Raw genomic sequence first — 9869 nt, forward strand, 5'->3', positions numbered from 1 at the left:
TTTTCAAAGTGTTTAAGTTAATTGAATTTTATTTTATTAAATGTTTTTTTCATAAACCATCTATTTTTGAAAAAACTAAAAATAGTTTCGTCTAAAGTAACTAAAGTTATAAGTTATTTTTAATTAGATAACAACTTAATTTGCTAGTTTTTAACTAATAGTACAAATTAAAAAGCTAAACATTTTTCTATGAATTCTAAAGTCCTTTACATAAAACAAATATCGACTCTACAATTCATTGAGTTTGCTCAAATAGCTTTTAAATTGCAACTAAAAAAGTTAGTAGTTAGACTTGAGCTAGGGAAATTATATACTTTAGAATTGTAGTAGTAAACAAATAAGTTGAGTTTTTTAGAAATAACACTATATTTATAACAAATATTACGAAAAAAAAACTTATAACATTTTTAATTTATTATTAAAATGTTCTATTTTTACATAGGTTCATTAAAAAAAGTATGTATTTCAGACAAGAGAGTTTAAATTCAAGTATAAGTTATTTTTATGAATTTTTGTACCAGACTGTATCAACTTAAACAATCGTATTATTAATTTTATTAATAGGTTAAGGCCAGTTTTGAAAGTGATTAATTGAGTGGTTTTATAAAATTTAATCTCTTTTGGTTAACGTTTAAATTTTAAATTTAAAATTGTCTAAACTAAAACTTTTAATTTACATGCGATAAATTTTCTTGAATTAATTTCCGACAATTTAAGTTAAAAGCTATAACTGCATGCTTTTAATTAATTAGTTGTAAACGTTTTATGTTTTTTTATAAATATAAAGTTGCATAGAAATTGTAATTAAGTAAGATAAATAATTATTTACTGTTCAATATTATATTGCTAATTGATATTTTTTAATTCATAGAAATGTTATTATTTACCACTATTTTTTTTAAATATAATCTTCATATAAAAAAAGTCCATTTGTTAAAACTTAAGAAATTTTAAGTAATTTAATTAAAAATGAAACAATATTAAAATTAAACAAAATTTTATATTGGTTATAACGAATTTAAACGGTAAAGACAACTATTGTTATAACTAATTGTTTAGTAGACAAATTAACTTTAAAAGCGTGAAAATTTTGTCTAACAAATAAAACCGAAAATTAATAAATATTTAATTTAAAGTTAATATTGAAAAATCTTTAAATGGCAATACAGTAAAGGTAACTATCTAAAGTAAAATAGTGACCTTTTCTTAACAAAGAGAACTTTTATAGATAAATATCTTGTTAAGACCTTTCACATAAAAAAATTATATTAAAAAAAACACAAACTAAATGAATTTTAAACGTTTGCCTTTTACTTTTTTGTAATTAAAAGTAACGAAGATGCAGTTGGATTTAATCAGAGTCGGCAGACAATTGTTTATCTCGGGCCAAATTTCATGTTTCAATTTTTTCCGCGAGCCGTTGTTTTATTCAATTTTTGTTTTTAATCTGTTTTAGTCACGTTTATCTACTTAAAGGGATCAGGCCTGGCATATTTAAAATGTATATTTTTTTCTAAAGTCGAAAACTATTTTTTTAAAAACTTGTGTCATATTATTATTTCTATCATTATTTACAAGGTGTAGATCATTAAAAACAGGTGTAGATCATTATGTACACTTTTTATAATCAATTTCTATTATTTCATTTGTATTTTCTTTTTAGTAGTTAAAAAAAATCTTTTTTTATTTAATGCACAGCATATCACGTATTTAGAATTTTAGTGATTTTGTTAAACTAGTTAAAATATAAACAAATATTAATACTTTCATTTTAAACAGTGTAAGTTTTTCTTTTAAAACCTTTAAATACCTTAATAATCTATCTAAAGTTTTTCGGGTTGCAAATTTTTGAAACAAAAAAAGTACAACAGTTACTTCAACCCAGTCACCGTGTTTTTAAAAGTTAAAAACATGTAAAATTGCCAATTAAAAAAACTTTGCAATATTATATAAGTAATTTATCCAAGTACGTAAGCTTTTGTTGTTTAAAAGGAAAAGTAAAGTCTAAACTTTAAAGAAAAACTTCTAGATTTACTATCTGTCTTTTTTCACATCTAAGGCTTAAGCATAATAAATGATTTTTAAATGATATTCAGAAACTTAAAAACAAACTATTATAATTTCTTTTTCTTTTTTGAAAATTTCAATTTAAATTTTGTTTTGTTTAGTTGACCAAATTTACATGCTCGAGGGCCACATATTTACACTTCGAGGGCCGCAGTTTGCTGACCCCTAAATTAAATGGATTAATTTGTAGTATAAATGGTAGCTTTCACTTGTAATACTCAGTTTTTATAAAAATTAAATCGTGTGACGTATTTGTTTAAAAATTACTTAAAAGTTCTAAATTATTAAATTTTATACCTAGAAACAGTAAATTAAATATAATTGATTGTCGTGTAATTGTGATTGAGATAATACAAGATTATTTTTTCTGGCACATCCTTTAGTTTTCTAAAAGTTTTAACATAGTCATATTTGTATAGTAAAACTTTAATTTATTTATCCTGACGTTGTTAAACTTTTATTAGCTCTTATAGTTATACTTATATCAAAAACAACAGTACCTTTAAAAGCTGCTTGCCGGCTGTAGCTATTCGCCAAAATTATATTCAGTAATCAAAAAAACAAAAATATTTTTGTCAAAAATTCCTTATAATAAGCAAAAATACCAAATAACAACTCAAAAAACCTCACAAAATAAGTTCAATCTGTAGTACAGTTTTTATATTCTTAAGTCAATTTATAAGGGACAAAAATACAAGATTTTTTAAGTGTTTTTTAAATAAAACTTGTTTAAGATTGGTACTTTAGAGTGGTGAGATTTGTTTAAATGATACTTGATTTAAAAAGAAATAAATAAACAAGGTGCTTGTTTTGATTCGGTTGGATTTTGACTTTGGTTGATTTTGTGTCGGATGAATTTTGATCGGGTGGATTTTAACTCGGATGAATTTTGATCGGGTGGATTTTGACTCGGGTGGATTTTGATCGGGTGGATTTTGACTCGGGTTGATTTTGATCGGGTGGATTTTAAACCGGGTGGATTTTGATCGGGTGGATTTTGAAACGGGTGGATTTAGAGTTGGGTTGATTTTGATCGGGTGGATTTTGAACCGGGTGGATTTTGATCGGGTGGATTTTGATCGGGTGGATTTTGAAACGGGTGGATTTAGAGTCGGGTTGATTTTGATCGGGTGGATTTTGAACCGGGTGGATTTTAATCGGGTGGATTTTAACTCGGGTGGATTTTGATCGGGTGGATTTTGATCGGATGGATTTTGAACCGGGTTGATTTTGATCGGGTGGATTTTGACTCGGGTTGATTTTGATCGGGTAGATTTTGACTCGGGTGGATTTTGATCGGGTGGATTTTGACCCGGGTGGATTTTGATCGGGTGGATTTTGAACCGGGTGGATTTTGATCGGGTAGATTTTGAATGCGGGTGGATTTTGATCGGGTGGATTTTGAACGCGGGTGGATTTTGATAGTATACCTGTAAAAACAGTAAGCAATTACAGTTTATCTATAAAGTGAAGTTCTCAGGTTAGAGTTGGCAAATTAATGTAAGTCTGTATCTCAGTACTCACACTTAGTGAGAATGTTAAATTGGTTTCTGTAACACTTAGAAAAGTTGAAAGATAAAACAGTGTAATAGCGTGGTTGTCAACTTACTTTCAAATCTATTTGTAGAATTTTATCTGTTTCCATTTCTGTCTATAACTATTAAAAGGTACACCAAATTAAAAAAGTATTAACCACACAATACAATTCTAATTTTATCGTTCATAAGAACAAAAAAATATTTTAAACTTAATTTAAGACTTCGTATAAGTATCAAAGTTTTAGTCTAACAACTGTTGTTGGTTTTATACGATGTAAAGAATTATTTTCTGAAAAGTTTAGCTTTGTTGTTAAAATAAAAGTATTTTGTACTACTGTTCAGGTAAGTTTGAGCTTTAGCTTTAAATAAACGACCTAAAAAATATTTACTTTACGTAATTTTTAACCCAAAAGAAGTCTTATGATTGTAGTTTCTTTTAGTTTTAGAGAGGTAAAAAGCTCTAACTAATAATAATCATAAAAATGGTGGTCTACTTATTAAAAAAAATTCATATTTTAAAGATTAACTTAAGTAAACGATTTTATTTTATTTCTTATAAATGTTTATAAAAGTTATTTTTGATAATATTTTATAAATAGGCACTAAATTTTATTTCAAAGCGATTGGTAAATTAGTTTCAACCTCATATAAAAGTAATTGAAAATAAAATAATATTTTTTAAGTAAAGTATTTAGGTACTTAAAAGGATAGACAACTCTACAAATATATGAACAGTACTGACTTTAAACTTTCAAAAAACAAAAACAAATGCAAAACAGATGATATTTAATAAATTTCTTTTTTTTTAAGTTATAAGTGAAAAATATAAAAACAAAACATATAAAATGAACTAACATTTAAATTTGCACAGATTTATACATGCATTTTTTATTCTTTTCAAACCTATATATACCTAAATTTGTAGTAAAAAATAAAAACTTGTTTATTTGATAAAAAAACTAAATGAGTTCTCTAAAAATTAATTGAAAAAATACTGTGGAGTTCATAAAAACTTAAGTGTAAACAAAAGCACTTATATACATCAAGCATACACTAAGTAAAGTTCTGTAATATATTTTTCTGTATATTTTTTAAGCCATTCTATACAAGTTTTGACTGTGTAAAAAGATATTTTTGAAAATCATCAATGCATGCACAACAAACTAAAGTTTACAAAACATTGTATAAAAAGAGTTACAGCTGATAAGTTGCTTATTGAACGACAAAAATAAAACGCTCTAAGTATTTGGTCTAAGGTCCGGGTGTACGAAAAGACCTTTCGGTTATAGAGACGTACACTGCATGGTAACAATTTAAAGCCTTGTCAAGGACAGGTCATGTGTTTGAAATTTGCCGTCTAAGTTGCTCTCTATAAAGCCCAGTTTCTCTTATTTGTTTGGGACTTTTAAAGATTTTATTACAGTTGACTTTGCTGTTATGAACAACGAAAATTAAAAACGAACATCACTAACAAGTTCATGTTCATTTTTTCGACTTGTGAATTTTGACTACTTACCAAACTAAAAAAACTAATTAGACGTTGAAACTTTACTAGATAACTTTTTGTGATTTATTTTTGAAAAATTTCAATACTGACGATTGATCCACTAAGTAAATAAAGCTGTAATAGTTGAAAAGTAAACATTTTATGTAAAAAACAAAAGTAGACTTGTTCCCTTTTCTATATTTCTGATGTTTAGTTTTAGTAGCATATATGCATTTATATGGTCATTTACACCTAAAATAATAAAAAATCACACTAAAACTTTAGTTTTAGAATATATTGTTTTCATAATAAAATAACACAGCTTCTTTGAATTTTATAAGTTTTCAAAGTTTCTACTTGAGTAAAAAAAAATAAAACATATCACACTAGTTTGGACTCTAATTATACGTAAACAACTTATATTTTCAAAAATAAATATTGATAATAAGCTAAATTAGATATTTTAGAAGTCAGTTAATAAGTAAAAACTGGAACCAAAATAACATCTTGATATATTATAAAAAATATAAGAAATTTTCTACTATAAAAAAATATTTGTGTTTATGTTTTTAATAAAGTTTTAAACTAAAAATGACATAATTACTAGTTTTGTGTAACCAAAATTAAGGGGTGCAAGAAAGTTTACTTTAATTAGTAAATTTAATTTTAAACTAAATTTTAATTTTATTAAAACTAAATTTTAATTTTATGCCGTAGTTCATCATCAAGTCGCTGAATTTATATGATAATGGCTAAATCGTGTCTTATATAGACTAGAAAAAATAATTAGTTTCTTTAGAATAATCAGTTGTAGCAGTACTTTAAACTATGATTGTTTCTAGATATTTCACTTTAAAAGTTTAAAAGGCAGAAAATTATTGTAGAAAGTTAAGCTGCTACGAGATATTTAACTTATGATTGGTTTTAAGAACTTAGCAATTAATTAACTTATCTTTTACTTAACGTAAGTAGTTAATAAAAATTTAAAAACTAAATAATAGTCTTTCTATTTAATGTAATACTTTGTATTTTAAAACATACTAACTAAAAAGTATTTTAAATTTGGCGAGTATAATTTTTAAACTATCTAAAAATACAAAATTATTTTAGTCTAACAATAAGAATCACAACAGTTTTTTTTATTTTGTAGGCTAAACTAATCAAAATGAATTTCGAGGAAAAATAAAAAGTTTTAAAAGGGTTTGCACAACCGAACACCAAAAAAGCCACCCATTAAACTTTGCATGGGTATAAAATACTTACACAATTTATAAAACCATGAAATAACTAAGACAAGTTATCAAAACACAAGATCTAAAAATTATGAGCTGTTTAAAGTATAGTTACATATTCATATTGATATGATTTGGATACTCAGTATGTTTACTTTGTCTTAGTTTTTAAAATTCCAAGCATGTTTTAAACTTTAATTTGTATAATTTGAAACTTTTCCTAATAATTTAGTTTTAACAAGTGCTTACTAATAAAGAAGAAAAAGATAATAAAATAAGAAATTTAAAACAAGACTAATTCTTCAGATTTGTTCTTGATTTGCACTATTAAATTCAATTACTCTATTTTTTTTAGAGTTTTTAGTTGTATATTAATAAAAGTTAGAACTTTCTTACCACGGACCAATTTTACATAAATAAGATATAAGAATATAATAACAACCAATGAAATTTATTGTTGTCAGGTTTTTTTGGTGTATAGTGAATCATTAAAATAAAAACAAACAAAAAAAGTAATTGATAAGTGGTATAGATTTTAAATTGTATTAAAAGTATTTAAATATATATTTAAAACTGAACAGAAAAAAAAATGTTACAAATTTTAACAATATCTAAAAGACGGTTGATATTAAAGTTGATATATAAAAAAAAAGTAGTTAAGTAAAAATAGAACTTAGGTTTGAAATTAACTTAATAAAGTTGATCATACTGCCAAAATAAAAATAACTAAATGTGAAATCCATTCTCTATACACGCTATTTTAACCAGTTGTCAGAACTACTCGACCAAAATTTTTATGTCTTATAATCTCGTTCAAAATAGTTTGTTGAACGACAAAAAAAGCACTAAAAGTATTTGGTCCTAGGACCAGGTGCACAAAAAAAACCTTTCGGTTATCGAGTCGCACACCAGTTTGACACCTTTTAAATCTTGTCCATGACATGATAGTTATAAATGATAAAAAAAATAGTTTTCTTTCTTGTGCAGTTTTATTAATTTTGTAATAGCTGTCTTAATACTATGAAATACTACAAAAACGTTTGTTTGAAATTAAAATGTGAGTAAAATACATTTAGTAAGGTTTTTAAAAACTTTATTCGCTAATCAGTTTTAATGCGAAGCTTATCAGTAATAGTTTTGTTTTAATTTTTGTCTTTCCCTTTAAAATCGATTACTCAGCGTATAGCAACTTTGTCTTTAACTACATTTTACTTCAGTAAATTAATCATAAGTAGTCTTACTTGTAAATTTTAAAATTAAACAAAGTGTAATAAAATCTGAAACAGTTTTATCTTATACTATATAAAAAAATAGTTTAATTTAACCTTAAATAACATGAGTTTTTTTTTTTTTTTGAGAATTAGACAAAAGGTCTTACGGATTGGATAACTCTGGTAAGTTTCATTCACAACTTTTGTTACTAATCTGCTGTTAATTTTAACAAACTGTCATAGATGGAAAAAATATTAATAAATAATAGTTTTTCATTGGTTTGTTGCTCAAACAACTTTTTTTTTTTAATTCGATAAAATATTTCTACAAATTTAAATTTTAAAATATAGATTTTAGGAAATAAAACTAGAGATATCTTGAATTATCTTTGACTTTATGTTCATGTTCTCTATGTTTTAAAAAAGTAATCTAGTAATTTTATTGTGTGTTGTTTTTGTTGTCTTTTAAAAGTTTGGGGATTAACATAAATTAAAAACATAGCTTAGCATTTTTGCTATAAAACGTACTTCCTCGACAATAGTTTTCCCTGTGTTATAAGTAGTTTTACTATATTACTGTGTATCAGTGCAAGATTTTTCATTTCATTTAGTATGTTAAGTGAGAACTCTTAAACAAAAACAACTCTTTCAAATCAATATAACTTTTAAAACTTTTCTTACTAAATTTGAAGCACATTTACTTGGTTTTTTATTAATGTTGTAAGCTTATGTAGAAAATTATAAATTTGATAAAATAGTTTTTAATTTCCTATGCAAATTTAATTAAAATAAAAATTTAACACTTACTGTGACTACATATTAGACAAATTACACACAATTGAAAAGTAAAACATGAATCGAACTTATTTTCCCTATCTAATTTTAGTTAATAGATCCACCAAGTTTAGTTTTCTTATCACGGCGCAACTTAGCAAAGATATTTTTAATTTTTTTTATAGTTAGATAAAACTATACACGCAAAAACTAAAACAAGTTCTGGAACAGGAGTCAACAAACTGCGGCCTGCTTGGTTCAAAAGCTGGAAAAAACACTGTTTTAAATACAATAGACACTTTTTACAGTTAATTGCTACAACTGTTTCAGTTCAGTGCAAACCGAAGAAAGTTTTACTGTGATACCCACAATCAAGTTTAACTAAGAAAAGTAACCGGCGAATTACAAAAGACCCTGCAGTTTGCAGGTTGTGTAGCATTACCAAATTTTTTCTCAAGACGTCAAATGAATTAGCGTGCAGCTTCCGACCAGAAATCAAATATAAGAAAAAAAGTAAGTTACTTAACACATATTTTGTAACAATTTTTTTATACAATGTTGAAAAAGTAACATCTTTCAGTGTTTAAAAATATGTTGAAGTATTTGGTACATAAAACTTCGTTTTAAATAGTGTGGTGTGCACAACTTTCAAATACTTAAAAATCACCTCTTTTAAAACTTCTTAATTATTACAGATACAAAAAATTCAAGAGTATTAGTTGGAAATTGATTTAAAACATCTATTTTCTTTTAATTGAAAACAAGTCTCACAAAGTCAAACTAAATTTAGTTAAAACTATTGTCCAACCTAAATTTAGTAAAAAACCTATTAAGAACTCACAAGTACATTACAATCTTTAGATATATGTAAAATAACTTACCAAACTTTTCTATATGATAATTTGAAACTTCGAATTTTTGTTTTTTTATTATTTAAATTGTTGCATTTAACGCAAAATGTTCTTAGTAGTTCAAGATTCTAGCTACTTATAATTATTTTCTCTAAAAACTCATAGTTCAATTTAATGTGAGACATTTTGATGAGTATCTAAATAAATTATATGTTTTCAAATACGAATAACTTAACAATGCTATCTTAATAGCCCTTAAAAAGTCTTGATACATTGTAAGTATTAGGTTGCATATAACTATAACTCATTCACAAAAGAAAAGTATATAGTGAAGACTCTTTTCAAAACTAATCTACAATGACAATTCTTTGGATCTCTAAGCCATTGAACTACATTAACAGTAGTTTATAGCCCTTTAACACCAGAGAAGTCTTTTAAAAAGACAACAATATTGATTAAATTTTAGTTTTTGTTAATTTAATTTTTTATTTCAATGTAATATGATAATTTTTTTTTGATTTTTAAAATTAAAAAAGATATTTTAAAACATATACTTATAGTTTGTGCCAAAAATTAACAGTATTTAACTGAGAGTAGTAAGTTAAGTTAAAAATATCATTAAAAATAAGAATTATTTATTTATACAACTTACTAATATAAGCTTTATACAATGAATAAAAACATTAACACATAAAAACAGTCACAAATAA

Source organism: Thalia democratica, chromosome 8, assembly GCF_965202585.1.
Source record: "Thalia democratica chromosome 8, ktThaDemo2.hap1.1, whole genome shotgun sequence".
NCBI lineage: Eukaryota > Metazoa > Chordata > Thaliacea > Salpida > Salpidae > Thalia > Thalia democratica.